The sequence below is a fragment of the Anser brachyrhynchus genome (genome assembly GCF_964034855.1).
Source record: "Anser brachyrhynchus genome assembly, chromosome: Z".
NCBI lineage: Eukaryota > Metazoa > Chordata > Aves > Anseriformes > Anatidae > Anser > Anser brachyrhynchus.
In genome coordinates this window covers 2563521-2590107 of record NC_137697.1, presented here as the reverse complement: position 1 = coordinate 2590107, position 26587 = coordinate 2563521, and the positions used below count along the sequence as shown (strand labels likewise).

Below are 26587 nucleotides of genomic sequence, written 5' to 3'. Positions count from 1 at the left end.
CCATCCAGCCAGTTTTTAAACCAACAAAGCGTACGCCAGTTCAAGCCACGAGCAGCCAGTTTCTTGAGGAGAATGTTGTGGGAAACGGTGTCAAAAGCCTTACTGAAGTCAAGGTAGATCACATCCACAGCCTTTCCCTCATCCACCAAGCGAGTCACTTGGTCATAGAAGGAGATCAGTTTCATCAAGCAGGATCTACCTTTCATAAACCAATGCTGACTGGGCCTGATCGCCTGGTTGCCCTGCAAGTGCCGCGTGATGACATTCAAGATAATCTGCTCCATGAGCTTCCCTGGCACTGATGTCAAACTAACAAGCCTATAGTTCCCTGGATCTACCCTCTGACCCTTCTTTTAGGTGGGCGTCACATTTGCTAGCCGCCAGTTGACTGGGACCTCTCCTGATAACCAGGGCTGCCAATAAATGATGGAAAGCAGCTTGGCCAGCTCCTCTGCCAGTTCGCTCAGTACCCTCAGGTGGATCCCTTCTGGCCCCATCGACTTGCGTACATCCAAGTGCTGTAGCAGGTCTCCAACCATTTCCTCGTGGATAGTGAGGGCCACATCCTGTTCCCAATCCCCTTCCATCAGCTCAGGGTACTGGGTATCCAGAGAACAACTGGTCTTGCTGCTAAAGACTGAGGCAAAGAAGGCATTGAGCACCTCAGCCTTTTCCTCATCCCTTGTAACTAAGTTTCCCCCCACATCCAGTAAAGGATGGAGATTCTCCTTAGTCCTCCTTTTTGTGTTGATGTATTTGTAAAATCGTTTTTGGTTATCTTTAACGGCAGTAGCCAGATTGAGCTCCAGATGAGCTTTAGCCTTCCTAATTTTGTCCCTGCACAGCCTCGCAACATCCTTATAGTCCTCTTGAGTAGCCCGCCCTCTTTTCCAAAGATTGTAAACCCTCCTTTTTCTCCTAAGCTCGAACCACAACTCTGTTCAGCCAGGCCAGTCTAGTTCTGCGCTGGTTCGTCTTTGGGCACGTGGAGACAGACTGCTCCTGAGCCATTAAGATTTCCTTCTTGAAGAGTGCCCAGCCTTCCTGGACTCCTTTGCCCTTCAGAACCACCTCCCAAGGGACTCTGCCAACCAGTGTACTGAACAGCTCAAAGTCAGCCCTCCGGAAGTCCAAGACAGCAGTTTTACTGGTCCCCTTCCTGACTTCGCCAAGAATAGAGAACTGAACCATTTCGTGGTCACTCTGCCCAAGACAGCTCTCGACCACCACATCTCCCACCAGTCCATCACTGTTTGTGAACAGTGACCTTTTAATTGCTTTTAATTCATTTTGCTTTCTGTATAAAAATATTTACTTAAAAGAAACAGTCTACTTTAAATATATATATATATATATTAACCAATTTTTCAAAGGAAACACTGTACCTTTGACAAAGAAAAGTTTTGACTTTGAAAAGTAAATAGGTTGCATATCAGTGAGGAAACAGAGACAGAAAGCTGAAAAACCCAAATTGCACCAGAGAATTCCTAACCAGAGCTACTAAGCCATGTTAAGATTAGACCTCAGCTGAAAATACTCCAGGGATAACCAGTATCTTGACTTTTTGTTTTTAAATTACTACTAAACTAGTGTTACAGAACAGTGTTAAAAGGCTCGCTATAATTTAAATGATTGTATTCTCTGAGAAGTGTTGATAACACTTGATAACTATCTGTTAAGTTACATGACATCAATTACAGGACATGGCATGTACAATGCAAAGCCCAAATGAAATAGCTTCTTGGCTATATCCAAACTAGCTAACATCTCGTGATTTCTTACAGAACAACAACAAAAGCGTTCTTCCTTCTAACTTTATTGCTCATCCACTTCACTGCAGAAGTAGCTGTGTGTTCCTCAACAAAACAGTTGCATGACAACTGCATGACAACACACATTGTATGAGATAGTGCATCAGGCATTCTTAGATAGGCATTTTTTTTTCAGTTTGCTACGGCAAGAAGAGGTGGCAGTCTGTGTCAGTGAAATATTTCACAGGGATCCCAGGAGCTGATGTTTTCCTAATTATTCTGTGCTGTTTATCTCTGAGATGGTGCTTTATCAATCTCTAGTGGGGATAGACAGACCTTAAAACCCTTAGGAAATTCTTAGCATGGAAATCATCGCATAGCACTAATAATCATTACCTTTCAAAATTTCTGTCTGTGCAGCATTTTAGAATAAAGTATGTGAAGGAGGTGTCTTGCAGATGAAAGGAAAAAGAGAAAAATTTCCCCTGGGAGATGTTAGTCACAGTGTATGGTGGTCCTGTTATTTCTTCCCACTGGCAATAGGTGCTGATTCTAATTTAACAATATAAACCTCCCATCATCGAACTATTTCATATTGGCACAATGCCAGTTATGAATTTACCTATGGGTTTCTTAGTTCATGTCGGACTGAGTGTTACAAGTCACAGGTCTGGCAGCTGAATGATCTTGGAGAGCTCTGCAGAAATATCTCCTCAAATCAGTCTGATATACACAGCACAGATGGCTACACAGATTTATTTATTTCTTTATTCCCTTTCAAAGTATGAATTGGCTTTTTTCTCTAATCAAGTAGCCTCTGTGTTTGTACTTGGATTACTGCATATTTTAGGCTATATCTAACAAATTGTTCATAGAGAAGTAATTGTGCTTCCAGGCTTCAACTTCTCTCTTATTCTTATTGGTCATACAGGCATCATTTCCACAAAGGTCAGTTGATGAGACCAAATTCAGAAATGCAATATCAGAAACACAATGACTGTGTAAGATTTATCAACAACAAAAGATTATTATAAACAGCTGTGAATGCAAAATAACTTTTAATTTTTAGAGGAGAAGCACGAGGGAATAATGAGAACTTTTTATAAAATCCAGAAATTCCTGCAACTCACAGCACCTATTATATAGGTTCACTAGTAATGAGTATGTGTCCGTAAGCACAGGTTGCACAGTCTGTCTTTGGGGACTTCTCCATAGCAATATGCTCCAAAGAAAGGTATCCTGTAAGTGGGGATCATTTATATTGAATTATTGCTTTTGTCTTCCATTACTTTTTCTAGGCATAGTTTGGACCCAGGGCTGGAATATCTGTTGGGAAAGGGTCCCATATTTCTGTCTGAGATTTATGCACCAACTGTGCAAAAAGTTCAAGGTGTCCAATCTACTGCATGAACGTAATGGGAGTGTACTCCCATATGCAACTGGGACATGTTGGCTATACGACAGGCACATGTAGAAGGTGACAGCCTAATAAGTGTACAATGAATCTAGAGCTCCAGGATACATCACATTCCCAATGTATGTACTGCACAGTTGATAAAATAGTTGTCAGAAAGCTTGGCACATCTGGAAAGCCTTTGGACTTGCAACACCTGTGCAGGCAATCTTGCAGTGTTTGTGCACCCAAGGTAAGTGTTTTCAAGGCACATCTGTGTTGTGCAAGCTTCATAAAATTGATTAGGGTGCAAAACATTACACAGTGACATTTTGGCCAGCACTCCAGGTGCCCATAAGTCTGTTACAACCAATTACTCAGTCAGGACAAAGTCTTCATGCTTTTGTTTATTTGCTCACTTGTTTCATTTCTACTCCTTGGAAATATGTCTGGGAAACTCAGTCAAATGGCAGCCCTACTTCAGAGGAATCTGGCATCCAAGACTGAATTTACCATTGCTGTAAGAATCTGCTATGACCTTGATTTAGTCACTTCTTTTTGTTCCTCATCTTCTATCTGTAAAATGGAGATAAATGTATTTCCATACCTCACGGGTGCCTGCTAAAATGCATTTTTTAACAAGAAGTACATTTTATCTCCAATTTACACATTTTTTCTCCACTGTCATTGCTAGAAATCTGATTGTCCAACCAGTCCCAATAAAAACCCTCTTGTTTCTGAGTGGATGCCAGGATCTACCAACAGAACTTTTTTGTAATTGTCAATTTTGTAATTTCTCAATTATTATTATTATTATTATTCATATTTTTCTTCTTTGAAACCATCATCACTACTTCTTTATATACAGAATTCTGGACCAAACAGGCAGCTTTTTTGACCCAGTCTAACTGTTCCTGTATTGCTGATTTTGTGTGCTGTGTACAGTTTAGTGAATAGTGTCAGTGTTTAAGAACAACTATCCCTAGGCCATCAAAATGCAGCCATTGTTAATAGAGGAACTTGTGCTAACTAAATTGGAGAGATACAGATTGGAGAGTTTATGGAGATCATCTGGTCTTACATTTTCAGATCACTAAAGAGAAGGGAAACAATCTCTGGATCAATATCCATCTGCATAAAAAGCATCCTTTTTATGATGTAATATCTTCGGAGAAGCATTACCCTACGGTGCTCTTCTAGAACACTGATGCTATCCTAAATCTATTAAATGCAATCTAACATTTATATATATATATAATCATACATATATATATGTGTATGTATATATGTAAACATACATAAATCAAGAGAAAGATGTGCTGGTGAAACACTAAGAATGGTTTATAAGATGTTTTGTAGAACAAAAATGAAAATGTTAAAAAAATATCAAGATACCTTCTACTTCTACTCATGGTGTTTTTAATTGTATTTTTTCACCCCTGAGCATACAATTTCTTTCGCCTAGGCTGGAGTACATTTTATACTTGTTATATGGAAAAAGTCACTTGGCTGTCATTTCTAGCTTGTTTTTAATGTGGACTGCAGGAAAAACAAACAAACAAACATAAACATATACATACACATACACATACATATTTGTATCCTATATTCTGATCATTTCTACTTTAAAACTTCAGATGAACAGATGTTTTCAGGAAATACCACAATCACAGAATAGTTAAGGTTGGAAGGGATCTCTGGATGCCATCTGGACCAACCCCTAGCTCAAGCAGAGCCACCCAGAGTAGGTTGCACAGGACCATGTCCATGAGGCTTTTGAAGATCTTCAAGGAGAAAGACTGCTACCTTTCTTTGCAGTGGAGTCTTTATCATATATATATCATATCATACATATCTCCATCATATATATACATATATACCTGAATGGGCCAAAAGACGCTTGCATTTCTGTAGTTTGAGAGTTGGGACAAGAGGATTAGATGCCTTTAGTGGAGGGGTCACCTTTGTCCTCAGCAGTGAGGTCATAAAGATCTAAGAAAGACAAGAAACAATATAGCTTTTGCTTAGAAATCCATCTGTGACAGGCATGCAGCTGGGATCCTGTCTACTATTGAGTTCATCATTTAAAAGTTCAAATTTAACACAGATGCTGAAGTTATCTAACAGTTAGTACTGGGCTATTAATTAAAGAATTATATCAACACACTGTACAGGACTTAATATAGAAATGGCACTTGTATATTAGCCTTGTATGAAGGCTTGGATACATTTCACCTAATGTTTTGACACCCAGCTGAAGTTCACTGAGGATCTGAAAATGCTCGAGACACTACCAGTTTTCTCAGTTTTCTGAAAAAGTAGCACAGGAGTTTAGGCTTTCTGTTTATATAACTGGGTGTGTTAAAACGAGATGAGGTGAGACTGGACCAGTGAGTTTCAGCTGCCACAGTGTCACCCTCTATGATTCTAACAGGCTTAAAGTCTGGAGCATCAAATATAGTGTGTTCTGAAATGCCTTGCTGGCCAGCCATTTGTCAGTGCTTTAATAGAGCCATAGGACTTTAACGGCATTTTTGTTTCATAACAAATTGCTTTTTGCTAATCTCAGTTATCTCATGAACTCCTAGTTGCAGGAATCCTACATTTCCATTGTGGATGTACCATAGACAATTCCATAGCGCAGTCATAAAACTTTGTGTATGCAGACTTGAAGTTCACTTTCCAAGGTCAAAAAATCTCCCCACTCTGTGGAGTTGCAAGGCCACTGTTCAAATATTCAGTTAGGCATCTCTTTCAAGTTGTATCTCCAGCATATTCCACACAGAGAGCAACGCTGAGTTGACTTGACTTTCATGAGACAACTCTTGCCTTTAGCTCTGCGTCTTTGATATGCCATGGGCTTCTCTGCATTGTAAGCTGGCCTTAAGCTTCAAAGCCTGGCTCCACATGAGAAATCCACAGTGTCACTTTTTTATGGCAGTCAGAGAAGTGAGACTGCACATCAGATGCTGATTAAACCATCTGTTCTGGGGCAGGTGCTTTCAAACCATATGGGGCAGGAACATCTGATTGCTATTTGCAAAGCTCAGTAGCAGTGCTGTTTACTACATTGTACAATCCACTGTACTTGTCACCTGAGCAAGCCCTAGCACAATCTTAAAGACTTGCACTGTTATTTGTCTTAAATGCAAAAGAGAGAGAGAAAAGCGAGAGTAAAAGTTGCCAAAGCTCAGAACATGGGGTTAAACATGACATTTTCTGAGCAAGGGCAACTCCCAGCTGTACCTCTGAAGAGAAAGTGTCTAGGACAAGGAAATAAGTTGCTATCGGACTACGCAAACAAAGATTACTTTTTATTGTCTTAGTTCCTGTTAGCTATCTCTAATGTGCTCTCCACTTGCTGAAATTGCTGACCTTTTTTTTTTTTGTCATAATAATAAGACTCATAACTGTAATTGAAAACTGAACTTGTTACATTAAGATAATCATTAATATCTACAAAAGTAGTGCATGTCAGAAGATAACATTGTTGGTGTAACTTCCTTACAAAGAAGTCACAAATTTCAGTCTTTCCCACAATGAATGTAGCACCCTAGGGAAATGGTAAGACCAATGACTGACGTGATTGTTATTAAGAAGAATCCTCTTGATATTGGATGAGCATATTCTATCCCACACCTCCCCCCTCCCCTGTTCCCCCCCACCCCCAAAGGAATAGTGATGCAAAATGCCATATTTTTTATTTTTTAAAAATGTTGGTTGGTTGTTTTTTTGTTGCTGGTGGTGGTTGTTCTTTGTTGTTGTTGTTGTTGTTGTTATTATTATTATTATTATTATTATTACTACTGTTATTATTGGAAAACCTGCCACCACCACCACCACACACATGCACACAATAGGATAGAAAGGATTTTTATAGGTGGAAAGAAATTGCACAAACATGTAAAAAAGAATTACTTGGAGGAAAAATAAGCAAATTTTTCTTTGTGTTTATTTTGCTTTCTAAGAAAACCAAGCACTATACCTCTCAATCCATTAATAAATGTCCTCAAAATGTTGAAAAAAATGTCCCATACATACTGGCAATTTGTGAGGGAAGAGGGTAAAATCCAGACTATCTTGCTTTCTCTTAAGAGGGTCACAATCTGTGGGACATCAGGTGCACTAAAACCTAAGGAAGAACAATTCAGCTGGTTTTGTTCATCCTCAACAGTTTTTTTTTCTTCCTCTATTACTTTATCTGAGTTTTAATTGTCCAGTCTCCCACAAATGAGGTACACAGAAGGATGCCTGTCTGTGATGGGTCAGAGAGGAGAAACCAGAAAAGTATGTTGTTTATTACATAGTATAATGTTTCCAGCTAGCCAACTGTTGCATCATTTTCCATTCAATGAGCACTTGAGTGTTAGCAGATTGCCTCCAGGTTGAGTGCACAAAATGCTTTAGGTGTTTTTTTGTGGCTCACAGAAGGGAATGTAACTGATACTGACACTATCTGGAGCTGAGACAACATTAATACAATGAGACAGAAACCGGGTCAGGCCACGGGAAAAGAATTTGGCCTGAGTGCTGGTTCCAGATTTCTTTTCTCTTTTTCTTTTGGGAGCTGCCCATGTTCCACCTCAAAGGTGACTGCATTGGAGCAATCCTCTGCTCCAGTACATTACAGTCTTTTCTCAAATATATCCACAGAATTTGTAGGGACTTAAGGGGAACTTGACAAAAGAGTGTTTTATTCTTGCTTGGTAAATGTCTTCAGAAGCACCTGGAGTGAAAGACATATGACAGCATGAGGCACTTGACTATCACAGTGCAATAATTAATCTATTTTTATCAAGGATCCTGTAGGAATATCTGTACAAATAAATTGAACTAGTTTAGTGCTATGGAATATATCTGGGCATGGGAACCTGATCAGCTACCATGTTATTTATTTAGACCAGCCTGTGGCATATTTTTGACCAAAGCCAATGTGAAATCGTTGAAATAATTCTCAGACACGGATCAAGAGTTAGCTTAATCCAGAGATGATTTCATACATTGTACGTTCACATAAAATTACTTGGTTTCAGAGGATAAACAAGTTAAGCTAATAATGTTCAGGGTCATTCAGCTGTTTTCATTGTCCCAGAAAAATCTCAGGTGCTTTTCATTTTTTAGGATAGATGTAGCCACTAGTATCACAGTGGAGTTTCACTGTACTCTTCCAATATCAGAAAAGAGCCTGGTCACCTCTGCATTAACATTTTATTTTATTTTTTCCTTGGATGAAACCAGTGAACACAAAAGATCATTTTTTTACCTATTCTGGATGAGGTTCCCACTTAAAAGTTCTTGTGGCAAGTTATTTGAAGGGAATGAGGAGAAGGACAAAAGCACAGATGGTTCACCAGGCTACAAAATGGGTATAAAAGTAGCAGAACTAGCTCTGGATTCACAGAAATTCACAGGTGTGCCATAGATTCAGCACCAGGATGCAAGTGAGTAAAATAGCTAAGGGGCTTTCCACAAAGAGACAGCCGTCAAGGTCACCTCACCTTGTGGTTTAACTTGGAGGCAGCAAACACTATGCAGCCATTCACTCACTCCCCTGTCCCCTCAGTGGGATCTAGAAGAAAACTGAAAAGAAAAGTGCAAGAACTCATGAACTGGGATAAGGACAGTTTAGTAAGAAAAGAAGAAGAAAAAACAAACAAAAAACAGACAAAAAAAATCACAACAAAAAGAATAAACAAAACAAGTGATGCTCAGTGCAATTTCTTACCACCCACCAACCAATGCCCACTCAGCCAGTCCCTGAGCAATGGCAGCTCCCCTGGTCAACGCCCCCAGTTTTATTGTTCAGCATGATGCAGGGTATGGAATACCCCTTTGGCCAGGCTGGGCCAGCTGTCCTGGTTCTGTCCCCTCCCAGCTCCCGGTGCACCCCAGCCCCCTTGCTGGCAGGGCAGCACGGGAAGCTGAACAATCCTTGGCTCTGTGTGAGTGATGTTCTGCAACAACTGAAACATCGGTGTGCTATCAGCATTATTCTCATCTTACATGTAAAACACAATGCCATGCCAGGTACCAGGAAGAAAATGACCTCTATCCCATCCAAAACCTATCCCAGTCAAAACATTATCAGAGAAAATACTTCATGAGAAATTCAACACATCCTTGCAGGTTGATCTTCAGAGATTTATTTAGTTCTTGAAAAGATGATGTCCAGTATTACACTGTGGGTGATATGGACTGCTTGCAAGGATGTAAGATTGTCCTTAGTGACTGAAAGCCCTGAATCAAAATGTCAGTTATCAATTAAATAGAGAATGATCCCTGCTGAAGAAAGAGGCATAACAGCAAAACATATCTAAATCTTGGTTACAAAGATAAAGAAAAATCAAGTGTGAGCTCTCCATTTAGTAAAGAATACATATACATAATATTTAAGCAGTTTAAGGCATGAGATGAAGCCCAGTAAAAGCTTTTAAGAGACATCTGAAATGAACCAAAAAGATAGTCACATCATAAAGTGATGTGGGTAAGAAGCTGAGACTTTTGGAAAGTCAGTCTCCATTACCCTGACAAATAAGCCACTGTTGTGATAAAAATAAAAGAGAAGCATAGTATAGCTTTTGTATACTTCTGCATTGAGTAGTTAGAAGGGTTTATCTTATTGAACTATCATAGTTGAAAAATGTTAAAGATAAAAAATTTTCAGTAATATAAGCAGTTAATTGTCATAGGTCATGAGGTCATAACATTACTTCAAAACACTACAAGTGAGTTTGTTTGAGTAGTAAATACAAACATTCAATGTTCAAGGAATTTGACCACTTTCAAATCTACTTCTATATGTTTCCTTTATGCCTAGGCTCAACTTGATTCCTGTTGCTTCATGACCCACCACTTTAGGAGCTGTAGTTCTCAGTCCCACCTATCCTCCTTGTTCTGCTTCTCAGGAGACATCCAGCTTCATCATTACAATGAGCTACTCTGATAACTTACTAAAACGAAGCAAAACAAAAAACTTTTTTTTTTTTCTTTTCAGAGATATCATTAAAAGTGAAACAAAGATCAAATAAAACATTCCCAGAATTTTTAGAATTGTTAGACTTTTTGGAATTCAAATTTCCATTTCAGATTGACTTTAAAATTCAATGTTACTTTTAATTTAATAATGGCAAAGTATATATTTTTAAAATCTGAAGTCAGCATGACATATTTTGATTTCACTGATGTATTTCAATTTACCTTAAATATTTAATATTTTATTTCACAGGAATGATGAGTAGTGTGTGCACATTTTAGTTGCTTTTGTATTTTTTTTTTCTTTCTTTGTTTAATATGTTCATAGAAAAATATTGAAGTAATGTTATTTAACATATTTACGTGCTAAGAAAAAAGAAGAAAAAAAAAGCCAATTATTTTCTGTCTTGGAAATGTCATGTTAAGTAGTCCTGACTATAACAGAATGTTGAATTTTCAGGCAGAGAGATGTTTTCTCACTTTGCAAGGACATATTACTTAAATATATCTGAAAAGTATATGTTCGCTAACTTTGAATTTCTAAATGAACACAGTGAAGTGAGTTTTGTAGGAAGTATTTACATCTCAATGAAATGGGTCATGTTACATTGTCACAAAGTTCAATTATTTTCTGTACTGCACCCTGTGTTTCACACCTATATATTTTATACTTTGTGATACCTTAGAGGAATGAAATGCAATAACATCAAATAATTCAATACTAAGAAATGCTTCTCTTTTAATAGTAAAAATGGCAATATGTTCAAAAGGATGTTTATGAGTAGGCAGATGGAAAAGTCAGAGTGAGAGAAGCTGAGACTGGAAAACCAAGAGTGTTAAAACAGAAATGACAATTACAAGAAAAAAAAAAAAAAAAGGAAAAAAAAGAAAAAAAGCCTACTTTTTGTTTTACTTTCAAGTAAGCTAAAGGAATCAAGGAACTGATTTGTGATCACTAGAGTATAATCAGACATGTTTTGTTTCACCTGTGTCTGCTTTGGCTTCATTATAACCACATATCCCCTTAAAATCAATCATATGCAAACCACTCAGTGTCATTCCACACATCTTTAACTCCTTATGTCCTATGAATGATTCTTTATTCCATAAGCATATGTCTATACCTCTCTATTTGTATTAATATATATATATATTAATTATTTTTTGAAATGTAAAATTTACTCAAAATTAGGATGTGTCAGAATCAAGGTTCCCTAAGCAACATAATTCCCTCATGCCTGTACATGGAAATGCATGGTCCAATGCTATATGATTTCCATGCTGGCTAAAGCTGTGTGAGTCACTGCAGTATCACAGCAGTTGTAACTCCATTTCTTTCATGTTGTTTTCCTAAGCACTGTACTTAATCTGCCCACCTCCTGTATGGTGGGTGCATTGATGTCTCTCTCTGTAGCTGTGGGGCAGCTTCCACACCAAAACAGTTCCTGTCTTCTGTCCTCTCCAAATCCCCGCCTCAGATCCTCCCTCCCCTTTGGACCTTTCCTTCCAATAAGGTCTGTGCCATGCTGCAGGAGTGCAGATGTAAAGTGCCAGTGGAAGGCACAAAAGAGTTTCTACAATTGTTTCGCTAAACTCAGAATACTTATTATGATCCTCAAAAGAAATGAGTTAGAGTATGTGATTTTCAAATAAAGGTATTAGTAGCCCAGGGATCAGTATGACAGACTGGTGTTTTCCTTTGGTTGATTTGAGTGTGGAATCCATGAGAAGCTTTAAGAAACCTTATTTTCAGTGCTAGCACAGAACAAATGTCTATGGTTTTTCATGACAATGGAAGCCCTCTGTGAAAAGTATGAAAAGTAAAAGGTTTCTCTCTCTGTCTTTTTTTTTTTTTTTTTTTTTTTTTTTTGGCTTGTTAGCTGACAGGATTTTAAATCCATGAGATTCATGAGGGTCTGTTTCCTGTGTCGTGGCAGTAAGCTTTTCATGTTACAGGACTAGAATCTGTAACATCACCATCCTTTGAGGTCCTGTGAAATCATGCCAGTAAAGACTGTTTGAGGAGAAAATTTTGCAGACTGCATCCCTTTCATTAGTAAGGAAATATCACTGGGGTTGTTATCAACTAGATTTCTCTGGTGACATTTTGTATTCCTTTATATAAGCTAAAGAAAGGCCTACAATATTTAAATACCCCAAATTTAGTTTCTATTGGAGGGATTGTCAAATGAATCCTAAGCAACATATATTGTAAAAAATATGGATTATATGTCTATTATTGTTTTTAATCCAAAACTAGTATCTCACTGAATTCTTATTTATTTATTTATTTATTATTTTTCATGAAAACATGTTTATAAAGTGGTAGGTTTTTTGTGCGTTTCTGTGTGTATTTCCTCCAAAATACTCAGTATCAAAGCATGTGGAGGATAAAAGCTTTATGAAGTAAGAGTTTCAATACTGATATTTGTTCTCATTTTTTCTAATGACTTTCCAGCAATGTAAGAAAGCGTGTGTGCATGAGGGAACTGCAGGGGAAAGGAATAGTACCACCTCTTCCTAGTTTCTAGAAAAGTAGAATAACATGAAAAGAGCATCTTGAATTGGGGAAATATGGGAAATATTCAGGTCTTCTAAGTAGATGCAATTTAAAAGAAACCCAAAGAAACCTGAGGAAAGCAGAATAATTTCACGAAGGAAACATTCTTTCTGTTTTCTATGCAGAAACCACGGACTCTTTTACTAATCAAAGAACATAGAAAATTCAGTTTGAATGCTATTATGCCAAAGCAGGAGAGCAAATTCAATCTTTCAGCTGTAAAAAAGAGATTTTACTCTTATTTTAAATGCAAATCCCCAGACATGTTTGCATAGTGTCTCTAGTCACCCATTATAACAAATGGATTCTTCACCACCGAAATCTTGAAATCTTTATCAGAACTAAGTGCCTTTCACCATTGTGTGTTCTAGTTCAATGACAGGTTTTAGGATTATGTATAGGGACGGTGAAAGCCTATGCTATGACTCACGCAGGTCAGATTATTTATCCACAAGGTCCTTTGTGGTTGTAAAACCAATGAACCTAATAATCATATATAAAGGTGTAAAAGTACATGGGTGAGAAAGGAGGTAAAGCAGAGGAGGAAAAATCCAACAGTTTTATAAATTACCGACGGAAATATAAAATAACAAAAATGTCTTGGAAGGGGAAAATATGAAAAAAATATTCTAATTTTCCTATGCATATACATACACATATCACATATTGGAGATGTTCTTAATTTAGAAGCTCAGAGAAGTGTAGACTATTTTTATAAGATGTTGCATTAATGCAGTTTATATGTCACCTGCCACAGCAATTGATAACCAGATTTTACTTTATCAAAAACTTGTTTTGCTGTACAAAATCATTAAAGAGGCAGTGTAACTACAGGCCAAGAGTGATTGCTGCTATCCTGGACATCCTGTAATTGGGAAGCAACAAATGAAACTTTGCAAGATAGGAATATATAATTCAACTCACAAGATACAAATCCTCAACATGATGTTGCCTGATGTTTGTTAAAGTTATATTTCTCTTCACAGTAGGTTATACAATGGGACAAACAATCACAAAGCATTTCATGATTCAGTGCTTGTTCAAACCATTGATGAGTCACTACTCACCATCTGAGATATGGACTACATGCATGTTTCCAGCCTGTTGCAAATAAAAAGTAAAATGGTTTACTTGAACCTTTATAGTTATTCAGTATGGGATGTCTAGAATGCAGAGAGCCTAGACAGTGTCAGTAGGTTTTCTTTATGTTGTCAATCATTTGGCATATAGAAGAGATGTTTTGGAAAAAGCTATAATAAATTTCTTATTGATGACCATATATATAGAAAGGTGTCTTAGAAAGACATAATGAATTAGAGTGAAGCATTATTTTTGGTTATTACAGCTTGACTGACTTGCTGAAATCATGTTAATGATCATCTCACAATGATATCGATGTCTCTGACACTGAATTTCATTCAAATTATTGGATTTAATGGAATTTCATTCCACTTCAAAATCATATTCTATGGACAAGTACAGTGTTTGTGGAGCAGAGAAAGAAAACTCCAGTGAAACAGATGACATCCATCCCTAAACAGATAATCATTTTGAGACTTAGAGTAATGAAAAAATAGTGTGTCTTCATCCACCTCCCTGTCTGGGGGCAAAATTTTAGGCATTACTCTCTAGTCATGCTATATGAGAGGCAGAAAACACTTGTTTCAGGTTTAATGATTTTTTGTTTGTTTGTTTGTAAGTGTTCAGGGAAAGAGTAATATTACAATTCTTCTTTCTTTTTCTTTCATTTACTATTATATGTGGGTGAGTAGGGGATAGTGAACAATAAATTACACTACTTAGAGATGTAGGCTAAGGCTTTTCTTGTCAGTTGTGTCAATAAAGTACACACATAACATCAGTTTCCCATTACACACATCATTCAGACTCATATATTACTCAGTATAATGGGAAAAGGGGCCACTGAAATCTAAAATGAAAAGAGAAATTGAAGTACAACCAGCAAGCAGCAGCTGAGCCAAAAAGCAGCTGTGGCAGTGAAACATTTAGTCACTGCTGCTGTAAAGAGAAGAGCTATCAGCATTGAGGGCATACAGTGCCACATGCTGGGAAGATTCACAGCAGATGGTTTTCTGTGGGACTGCACGGTTCTCATCTCTTATTTATTTTTATTTTTATTTTTATTTTATTTTATTATTTCCTAATGCATTTGCATTTCATTTAAAATAATTGAATACAAGTGAAAAACACAACCCAGGTCATGCTTACTGGTCAAGTCCTGCCAGTACCTTTATTGTTTGTTCACACTACACAGCAAATGCTACAATTTTTTCTCAGGCTAAATTCTTATCTTACAAGTTGTTTTACTGGGTTGCTTTGCAGTAATGCTGGAAAGCTTCATTTCTGAATCTCTTTAGGTTCAGAGTGCGTGATAGATCTTGGAATGATAAGGTTCACTCATATTACTTGTAAGACCAATCTTCCTCTTTCAAGCAAAGTCCATTCTATAAAATTTAGTGGTCAAACCAATGTTTTTCCATGTAGAGTTTGTAATAACACTCAGAAATATGTGAAGAGTGGCCACAGGACCATTCACTAAAAGCTTATGGATAACATGTACAAAACCTCTATTATATGCTGTCAGAAAGAGACAATTAATGTTCCACGGAAGTATATACTAGTCTTTGAACAACTTTTAACAATTATTTACTACTGTTAGAAATAAGAGATGTACGTTTAGAATAACGGTAAGAAAGCAGAGGGTGTATTATATACAGTCTAATGTTAAAACTGGCAAATTCTCCCTGGCTTCACCAAAGCTGTCTAGGATGCATGGAACGCTCCTGTGATGCTTGCTATTGCTGTTGCTTGAATTTGATTGTTATTTTTATTTCATAGTAAGGCAAATGCATATGTAACTTGCTGGACCAGTTAGTCTATTTGGATAGCCAATTGTTTCCAGATATTGCTATTCAATATCTTAGGAAGGGTCATAGATAGCTTTTTTTTTTTAAAGGACACATGCGATAAAAAGAGAAAAGATGTTATCAACCCTATTTCACAGAAATATGGGAAGACTAAAGAGTAAGGAGGCAGAAACTGAATCCCAGATGATTGTTTTAACATATGAGTAGTCTTTCCATAAAATTTATGAAGTGAATGAAAGATGGAAGAGCAGCCTTAGTTCTGACTTCAAAGCTGTGAAGAGGAAAACAATGCTGAGGTTCATTATTAATTAAAAGAGGGAGGTGGTGGTGGAATTAAAGTCTATTTTCTGAACTAATACTTATAAAAACTGGATAGCATCATCTGTGATTTCATAAATGTTCTGGAAGAAAGTGTAGTGATTACATAATAACCTCATCAAAAGGGTGGTTGATTAGTTTAGTCAATTTGGCATACATTTCAGCTATTATTTTCATTTGTGAAGCAGAAGATGAATGACACTGCTGCCTTTATCCTGTGCACTTTACAAATGAGCACCCTAATGTCTGAAGTGGTTCTTCTTACTTCCTAGTAACTTGGGACATAACTGTGCCAATAGTGTTAGAAGATTACAGAATCACAAAAGTACTCAATACTTCAGATTTGAAATGATATATATATATGTCTTATCTGCAACCATCCATTCAAAACAGGGCCAATAACCTACATAATTTACATAATCTCATATGGGTATTCCAGGTTATTTCTTCCATTACTAGATCACTGGAATACATCTAGATTATTAACAATATTATAATGATGTTACTCTTTGTGCCATTTGTCAATCAACTAGACATTTCCATCTTCTCTACTCCTATCAAATCTATGGTAAAGCCCTTTGGTTGGAACTGGGTGCTCTGTGAAACATTTATCCAAAAGAACATCATTATCTTCAGGAGGGGTGAAATTCATAGCTGACACTGTGCTGGAAAACATATAGACAGGCTCAAATTTGGACCCCAAAACGTCTATTTTAGAAGATATTTTTCTGATAAACTCTTTAGTTATATCCACTCTCAATATTTTACACAAATCTGAAGTCATCAGATTCGTTGTCGTTTGGGACACATTTGTTGGTTCTAAACAATACTTCAATGTCATATCCTTCCCCACTCATCACATTCAGAGCAGGATTCATTAGATCAAATATAATGTTGCATTAGTATGGCTCTGTGGAAACCACACTGATGTTCTGAACAGCTTAACTTGTGAGAAAAGGAGTTTAATCTTGTTTTCACGCATCTAAATAGTCATGTCCTAGATGAGACTAGAAGAGATGCAGATACTGAAACTACACTGTCCGCATCTAAACAGGGGGAAATTGGAGCACTCTGAATTTTTGAATCCAAGGTATAGACCATTCAAGGTCTAGATCTTCATCAGAAGGAACTAGCCATGTCCTACAGGTCCTTATCTTATATTTTTGTTTCCACAGAAAAGAAAGCTGTATGAGCAGAGCTAGCATCACTGACAGTATGTTAACAACTAAATCTTAGTCTAGTCTACTGGGAGGAACAGGATCTTGGTGTGTGTTTTGCTGCACAGCCCAGGCCATTTGAGACATATTCACTGACCTGGACTGATAATGATATGAAAAGATTATCATAAATTACTTTTATTATCTCTGTAGCACATATTCTTTTGTCTCCCAGTCCTTGCTACTGTTCTGAAATGTACTTCACTCTAGGGAGTTTTGGTAGATTTTCAGAATAGTGTGAGAGAAGTCTAAGAAAGGAACAAAACCATCATTGTCCATATTTGCATATATGTTAACAGATACACAAAGTTAAATGGGATGTAGAGCCAATCTATGTATCGTATGGCTATAAGAATCCCCCATGTCTCTTACCGGGGACCTTCTCTTTTCTGTACAAACCTAGAGAGCACCTACGCAGGAGCAGAACAACTATGTCTTCTCCCCTTGTTGTACGAGAGAGGCAATACCAGTTCTTCCAGCCATTTTCTTTTATCCATTCTTATCTTGTCGTCTCTCCCCAAACTTCCTTTGTTTTCCTCTCTTTCACATCCCTATTCTTGTTTGTAGTCTCACATTCACTTTCTTGCCTTTTGTCTTATTTTTCCTTTTCTTTCTTCCCTCTACAGTCACTCCCTCTTTGTCAGTTTGCATCCCTCCCCCCTCTATAAAATAAAGCTTTCAAAGTTTATGTAGTTAGTGAATGTTGCTTGCTCTGAGAGAACGAGTGACACAGAAAGTAGTGACTAATATCAGAATCATGAGTGAAGATATGTTTTATTCATAAACCCTGCATCTCCAGTGAAATTAAAAGCAAAGCAAAGGGTCGAAGCTCTGAACCCTCTTTCCTGGAGCCTGTAAACCAATAAAGGCTTTATATTAGCTATCGATATCTATCTCTGACTTGGCTTAATAACATCTTATTCCCTGTTTTCAGCAGCCATCAATAATATTTCTGCCTGCCCGCTCAGGTCCCCATCTCTGCGTGCAATTGCATTATAAGGGTCTATAAGCCCAATTTGCTTCACATTCTTATTTTTGGAAAAGGCTGGCTGGCTTTTGTAATGAGAGCAGCTGCCAAGAAGGCTTGACAGAATTTGTGGCCCATCTGGCTTATAATCTTCATTCAATATCGCAGGAGCCTAAACTCCCAGACCAACTGATAAGTCAGAGCATATAGGCAAGCGATGGCAGTAATCTTCCTTGTGATTTCTCATTAAGGACAGGGACATCTCAGTGAATCTCTCATATCCTGGATATCACATATATATATATTTACTAAAAAGACTAGTGTTCCACTTTTTAAAATTACGATTAAAAAATACGGTAGTTTAAAAAGCATTTGTGTTTCTTGCATAGCGCTTAAGAAACAAGGAAACTGAGGATCTGATTATGCCTTTGAAATCAATGGCAGTTTGCCACTGTTCACACTTAAATTATTTGTGCATATGTTGTCCTCACAGAATACAGAAAGCAAGGTAAGAAATTACACTGAGAAATTATGAAGTGCATTACCCAACCTTAAAGCAGGATCAGTTGCATCTCCAGGATCCTCAGGTCTCAGTTATCTCTGTATCATCCCCAGACAGTCTCTTTAGTGTTTTAAAACCTCGGTTTGAAGGGTTTGCCTCAAGTTTTCCATAATGTGCAGTTACCATTCCAAACACAAGAACTAGATGACTCTTCCTGCATGCAGCAGTGTCCTACATGTCCCTCGCTTCTTGAACATAAAACCTTGAGTTCTTTTACTCTTCCCTTATAAGTTTTGTTGTTGTTGTTGTTGTTGTTGTTTTTCATCTCGTCTCCTTTCACACTCTGTCACTCAATTCATTCTGAAAACCACTAAATGATGTACAGAGATAAACTGTGCCCCAGGTGCATGTCCCACATAAGACACCCCCCCAAATAGAACGCGTGGACAGCTAATCATTCCACCTAGTTTAGATATTATCTTCAGAAGGGTTGAGATCTCTTTTGAGATACTGGACTTTCTCCATTGACCACAGTGGGGACAATCGATGATCAGAGACCCAACTTTTATAGGACTATCAAGACCAGCTCTTCTGTTAACAGAGGATATATATATATATATATATATATATATATTATTTTTTTTCCTTATAGTTCTGCATGTCTCATCATTCTTTTAATATGAGAAATCCAAATTCCCCTCTGCTAGGGCATTCATCATCCTTGTGCTAACATTGAGCTCATACAATGGTTATCATTAATATCTTTAGTGTGGTTTTGTGATTTGATTTGATTTTTTTGTTTTGTTTTGTTTTGTTTTTGAGATCTCAGAGCCCTCTGCCACAGCCAATCAGAAACAGGCCAGGAGATATTTAGGGGAAGGGACAGCAGTTCAACTAGAGAAACAGGAAAAAGAATACATTTGTGCCATGTTTTTTCACACAGCTTTATGAAACAATTTTATAATGTTGAAAACCTCTCTCAAATAATAAGTACATAAATAATAATAAATAGATTAATAGTAATAATGAATAAATAAATTATGAGTGATACTAGCTTACCTGAAAGGACAGTTTCATAAATATGAGGATAAAAAGTATCTGAAAGGCATATGAACTGGCATTAGAAAAGGGAGTGGATAGTTTCAAAAATTTATGAACCTATAATCCAATAATCTTAATTTATTATTATTATTATTTTAAAAATAAATAAATAGTTTATTATTATTATTATTGTTATTGTTATTATTATTATTATTATTAATCAGATCATGCTGCAAACGGGTTAAAAATTATCATAAAAGTATTCAAGTGGACATTTTTCTTTAAAACCTTTTCAGCTGTGTGGTTGTCTTCTGTTTCATAGCATGAGGCTTTATGGGGATGAAGAAAAATTAAAAAGAATGTTATGAAACCATGGCACACATGGCTAATAGTTTACTTCACAGTTGGGTCTACTGATTTTTATAGGGCTCATTGCAGTTTGGGTAAAGATGTTGCTTAAGTTTTAGCACTATTTATTGTACTGCTACTGTGTCATAAGAAATATAGGTTAAAAAATATAATTTTTAAAATAATATATATATATATTACTTCCCTTTTTGTCTAAACTCTTCTCTGCCCAAGTCATTCTCTATGGTCTCAGTTACTGTGGACGGGTGTGGAAAAGTCATACTAGTTTTCATACGCATGACAAGAAGGGATTTTGAAGTTTGACATTTTGTTACACAAATGTATAACTGAAGTTAGAAATAGGTAAGCCACAAACTTAAAACTGCATATTATCACCTTGAAGCAGAGAACCTAAACTCAATAGATTATTAACTCACAAACTCATTAACTCTCTGCTTATTAACTACTTAGTTCCATTTAGCTTGCTGGTCATCTTTCTATTCAACTCTCACTTATTATTTGCTCTGTGCACCATACCTGGACTCATAGTTCATGTAAGTACCATATTTTGTTGAAACTCATTGAGGTTCAATTATAAAACTCCCACCCCCTCCCGATCCCCCATCTCATTTTGCATCTGTATTATATAGAATTTATATGATGAGAACAATAAAATCAAACCAAGCAAAAACATAGTCACCAGCCTTTAATGTAGCTGGGAAAAATGGCAGAACAGATTTGTTTCCAAATTTAGTCCTTATTGTGTTTTTTTCATCAGACTTGAAAACCATATTTTCCTGAAGGTTTTAAAACTGCAGATTGGTTGGCATGTGAAGGACCGATGCTTGTTCAGTTCAGGGATGCCTGCTTCTGATTTGCAAAAGAATTTCAGCTCCTTATAACATTAAAAACATTATTATAGTCACTGAAGTCAAAAGGATTAGTCATGCGCTAAAAGTGAAATGTGTGGTTAGGTGCATACTTGAGTCATTTTCAGAATATGCTACAGAAAATTTAAAATTGAAAGAAAAAGCTCATGCTGACAACAAAATGCTAAACTTAACTGATTTGTCTGAACTAGAATCAGAAGAACCTGAAACGTCATAAACTCGTGGCCTGGGAAGCTAACTTATACTTGTGGATCTTTACAAAAGTGATATAGCCTAAAATGCATTGTTATTTACATTTCACGAGTTTCAGAGCTTCAGACAAGATCAGTGTTCTACCATGCCAGATATGTTAAAGAAGCTACTGTTCTGAAGGGCTGAAACGATAAAAAAATCAGGATAGACAAATCATAGAAAGGACAAATTTCCCCATCTCAACATGCACATTTGGAATCCCCATTTCACCTCTTTGGAATGGAAACTTGTATAGGGTACTTCAGATAAAAAAATCATCTACCAACCCTCAAGTCCTTTTCTCATGCCTTTGATTAAAAAAAAAAAAAAATCAAACTAAACCAAAACAAACAAAAACAAAACAAAAAATGTCTTGTTGTCCATCCTTTTAAAGCAAACAAACAACAACAACAAAATTATTGGGTCCCACTTGTCTGTAGTTACATGCCTGATAATTCATTTCAGCTACAGCAGTTTGCCAGAGCAGTTACAATTCCTTCTTCATGAGAGAGGTGCCCTATTTACAGTGATGTAACTCAGACCGGGACTAGGCCAAAAACACTTTTATTCTGACTGAGCCTCAAGGAGGAACATCATTATAACTTAAAGTAAAATAATGTTGCCACATTTTGAGGTGATGAGACTTCAGATATTACCTTGTTCTGGTTATATCTCCTAGAGCTGGTTCTGCTGTTTATACTTGTCAAACAGGTATACAATGACTGCAAAGGTGAAGAAGAAGCAAAAATAACACCAAATTGAAAGTAAGTAAAAATATTTCTAAATGTTCCCAGTGGGGTCATTACTTGTCTACATCCCTAACAATGTAAGAAGCTAAAAGAAACTGAGGGGGAAAGGGATGTGAGGTGGAAAGAAAAGAAAGCTCTATAAAAATTCAGCTTCATTAATGGGAGATACTGCAAGAGGGGAGTTCAGGGATTCATTATCTCAAAAATAGCAGTCCAAACTGACAGGAGTGGGTGAAAAATTCCTGACCCCATGGACTAGTGGATTTCACAGTTCCTTGTATTTGTCTTTTTAAAAGTTAGAAGGTGGGGAAAAGAAGAAAAAAAAGGGACAGCCTGTTCTCTGAAGCCTTGGGGCTTTTCTGCTACTGTGGAAGGAAAGTAGAGGGAAAAAGAAGCATAAACAAACTAGAGCTCTTTCTCGCAAATAACCAATAGAGACTAAAAATATTATTAAAACTGTACAATAGTTTAAGGTCAATGTATACCCTCTTCTAAGTCTGTGAAAACCTGACCCAGAAAAGATATTAAAATTCAAAACACATGAAAATTAGGAACTCCTGGAAGCAGTTTCTCCTTCTATAAGTACAAATTCTCCCTGCCTACTTCTAGCATTTAAAGGAAACCATCCAGATAATTAAAATGCCTATAAATGAAATGTCAAAGTTATTATTATTATTATTATTATTTAAGTCCTAATGCTTAGGGAAAGTGAAACCTTTATTCTAAAATAATATGCCTTAAATACTAGTATCTTTGTAAAAGAACAGAACAATTAAGATTTGCAAAATAAAATGGGTCTATAGGTCTAGCCATTTCACTACTCAGTATGTAACCTTTATGAATGAGGGGAGGTTTATAATAAGTGTATATATTGTTTTAAATACTGCCATAATTTCATTATTTTAAACATGAGTCAGAGTGCATGTAGCCATCAGTCCAGTGTTCAAGGAAGAAATTAATCATATATATAGCAGAAATTAATAAAAAAGTCAGTATTTGGCAGCCTTCAGACTCTTTTTCATAACTCTCATTTTTCTCTGATAGATGGAGCTGATGAAACAAGGAAATAAATCATGCACAATTAAAATGAGTAAAAACTGAAAAGACGGTATCAGTGATCATGTTAAATAAAACGGGAGGTGGAGGGAAGCTGCACCATTAGGATTCAAACATGGGTTGGGTTCCCTCATTTGTCATTCATTGACACTGTTACGTGAATTTTAATTGAAGCCTCTTGTGTGGTTGGCTTCTGTCAGGATGAAATAGTTCTTCAGCAGGGACAAGGGCCAGCCTTATTATGTGCTGGATTTCGATGGTGATGAGAAGTGGTAGGAGCCCTGCTTGTCAGTACCCATCATAGTACCTTCAGAACTACGGCTTTGTATGATCTTGGAAGCTTGTGGGATTCATCTTCTCATCATGAATGGAAATCAATCAACATACAGCATTTTGTTTCTCATCACTTAGTCAATTAAATGGGTGTATTGTTTGGTACATTGCATAGGGTTTCTGTGGCAAGGGCTTGGTAGCAAGGGGGTTGCAGGGTCGGCCTCTGTGAGCAGAGCCCAGCAGCTGCCCCACGTCAGAGTAGAGCCAGCTCCAGCCAGCTACAAAAGGGACACGCTGCTGGCCACAGCCGAGCCATGAGCGACGCTGGATGGGCCTCTGGGAGAGCAGATCGAAGAAAGTGGAAAAAAAAACTGCTAATCTACAGCATCTGGGAGAGAGGGGAATGAGAAGCAGCCCTGCAGATCTCAAGGTCAGTGCAGCAGGAAGGCAGGAGGTGCTCCAGGCACGCAGCAGCAGTTCCCCTGTGGCCTGTGGAGAGGCCTCTGGGGGAGCAGGCTGTCCCCCTGCAGCCCATGGGTCCCACACGGAGCAGATCTCCACGCTGCAGCCCGTGGAGGAGCCCCCGGTGGAGCAGGTGGATGTGGCCTGGAGGAGGCTGCGGCCCATGGAGAGCCCCCGCAGGAGCAGGCCCCGGGCCAGAGCTGCAGCCCGTGGAGAGCAACCCACACAGGAGCAGGGGTCTGGGGGGAGCTGCCACTCGTGGGGGACCCATGCTGGAGCAGTTTGCTCCTGATGGATGGACCCCATGGTGTGGACCCATGTTGCAGTTCTTGAGGAGCTGCTGATGTGGACAGCCCATGCAGGAACATTTCAGGAAGGATGGCATCCTGTGGGAGGGACCCCACGTGGAGCAGGGGCAGGGAGTGACCACGAAGGAGCAGTGGAGTCAGTGTCCGCACTGACTGACTGCAGCCCCCATTCCCCATTCCCCTGCACCGCTTGGGGGAGGAGGTAGAAGTTGTTGGATGGAGGGGGAAGATGTTTTCAGTTTGCTTTTACTTTCTTACTGTTTTAGTCTGCTAGTGATAGCCAATGTATTATATTAATCTCCCTATGCTGAGTCTGTTTTGGCAGTGATGATAATTGGTGAGTGATCTCGCTGTCCTTATGTCAATCCTTGAGGAGCCCTTTCCCTTGTATTTCTCCCCCTTTTACTTTGAGGAAGGGGAGTGAGAGAGCATCCATGGTGGAGTTTAGCTGCGCGATCAGTTTGGGAAGGATGGCTTCCCATGGGAGGCACCCCACGTGGAGCAGGGGTAGAGAGTGTCTGTGAAGGAGCGGCAGAGATGAAGTGTTAGGGTCTGACTGCAGCCCCATTTACCTGTTCCCCTGCACTGCTCACAGAGAGGATATAGGGTGGATATAGAGTAACAGGGTGGTAGGGTGGTTTTAATTTGCTTTTAATTTCTCACTGCTCTCTTCAGCTAGTGATAGCCAATATATTATATTAATCTCCCTATGTTGAGTCTGTTTTGCCTGTGACAATAATTGTTGAGTGATCTCCTGTCCTTATCTCAACCCTTGAGCCCTTTCCATTTTATTTTCTCCCTTTTTCTTTGAGGAGGGGGTGTGAGGGAGAATGGTTGTGGTGGAGTTCAGCTGCCCATCAGGGTAAAAACACCACAATTGTAAGGGCTGTAATCCATTCACAGAATAACAACAGTGATGTTAAATACAAGGAACCAACACACATATCTCTAAGGTATTGCTTTACTTTTTGAACAAGCTTGTTTAAGCTGCATTTTTTATTATTATAATTCAAAAATCAGGGAGGAGGGAGAGCAGGAAGGAGCAAATCAGAATGACGACAATGCATTTTTAACCACAGAGCCATCCTTTTTACATAACATTTCTGATTACCTTTAGTTAAGATCCATAAAGAATATTGTATAAAGGAAAAAACAAACAAACAAACAAACAAAAAGAACTGTATTTAAAGAAGAATCTTTCTTGTGGCTACTATTATCAGCAGGAGTACTAGATTTGTCAATGTTATAGTCTTAGGGGAAAAAAAAATCATCACTCTGATTTTTGCTAAAGAACTAAGCAATCAGGTTGATATAGTTGAACAGATTAATTCCTTTTGTGGGCACAGAATGGCACTTATTGACCAGTTGGTTTCCTTTGTGTGGACTCTTGTTTTTCAGGTTGAAAACACTCAAGCCATGCCCACCTAATTTATTCTTAGTTCTTTCCTTCTGCTTGGTGTTGAAATATTGCGTGGGAGGCAGATAGGAACTTAACACTAATTCAGTCAGCATATCTTGCACTAATAGCTTTGGGCAGCAAGAGTCTAGTAAGGAAATCATTCAGCAGCATACTATGTTCTAACATTTTCTTATCTACTGAATGATGGTCAAATTTTATTACCATTTTTTTCTGGTCTTACATCAGAACATGAAGGAAGGAACCTCCTATTCCTAAAGAAAGAATGGAGGAAGGATACACTTGACCTTTATTGTTTATACAGTATCAAATGAAAACTCTATTACCTGACTACAATATAGAGCGGATGAGTAATTTATCCGGTTCTGTGCTACAGGTAATACTGAAACGAGTCCCAAGCTATACCTGAGGATATAAAGGGAAGGATTACCAAGGTTGTCTACTGAGACATGTAAACTCAGTTCTCACCAGAATCTTAAGGGAATTAAGCTTCAAAGCTTAACATTCAACAGCCTTAATAATAATCCATCACTTATAGGAGAAAAACTGACCGAGGTGTTGGAAAACTAAGCTGAAACCAAAAAAATCCAGTTTGTGTGTTTAACTGATAGCACTAGCTTCTTCAACAACGTTTGGCAAGTTATTTCACCTGTTAGTTCTTCAGTATTCCTGCTGTTAAATGAGGATAAACAAATTAATGTCTCTAAATAACGCCAAAAAGATTTCCTTTTGAAGTCCAGATCACCTGGACCTAGTGGAAGTCAGACAAAGGGTTAAGATAAGCAAAACAAGTGAATGTAAAGAAAAGAAAAAAAAAAAGTTTTCATTAGACTTGTGGTATTCTTTCACAATCTCAGCTGATTCCATGAAATAGATGGGTCTTTCCTAGGTTTGCATGTGAAAAAGAAAGGCTAGCTTTCAATCAACACTTATGTAAATGGCATGAACTTCAACAAAGTTAAATGCCAGGTTCTTCACCTAGGATGGAGTAATGCTGGACACAGTTACAGATTGGGAGACAAGTGGCTAGATAGCAGCTCTACAGAAATGGACTTGGGAGTGCTGATTGACAGCAGTCTCAACATGAGCCAGCAGTGTGCCCTGGCAGCCAAGAGAGCAAAGTGCATTTTAGGATGCATTAAACATAGCATAGCCAGCTGGACAAAAGAGATGACTGTAACCCTGTATTTAGCATTAGTGAGGCTTCATCTTGAATACTGTGTGTAGTTCTGGGCTCCTCAAAA

At 37.8% G+C, this 26587-nt stretch overlaps 1 long non-coding RNA gene across 3 annotated transcripts in view; it reads right to left on the bottom strand.

The window, feature by feature from the left end:
• LOC308185263 overlaps positions 1-26587 on the bottom strand; it is a 62496-nt gene that overhangs the window by 6775 nt on the left and 29134 nt on the right. For 2 of the 3 annotated variants that reach the window (XR_013943230.1, XR_013943231.1), the window contains exons 2-3: positions 8643-8724; positions 5025-5136 (exon numbers count right to left, since the gene is read on the bottom strand). This is a non-coding gene — a long non-coding RNA (uncharacterized lncRNA). The remainder of the gene's footprint in view (positions 1-5024; positions 5137-8642; positions 8725-26587) is intronic. The other variant, XR_013943232.1, reaches the window with a different exon arrangement.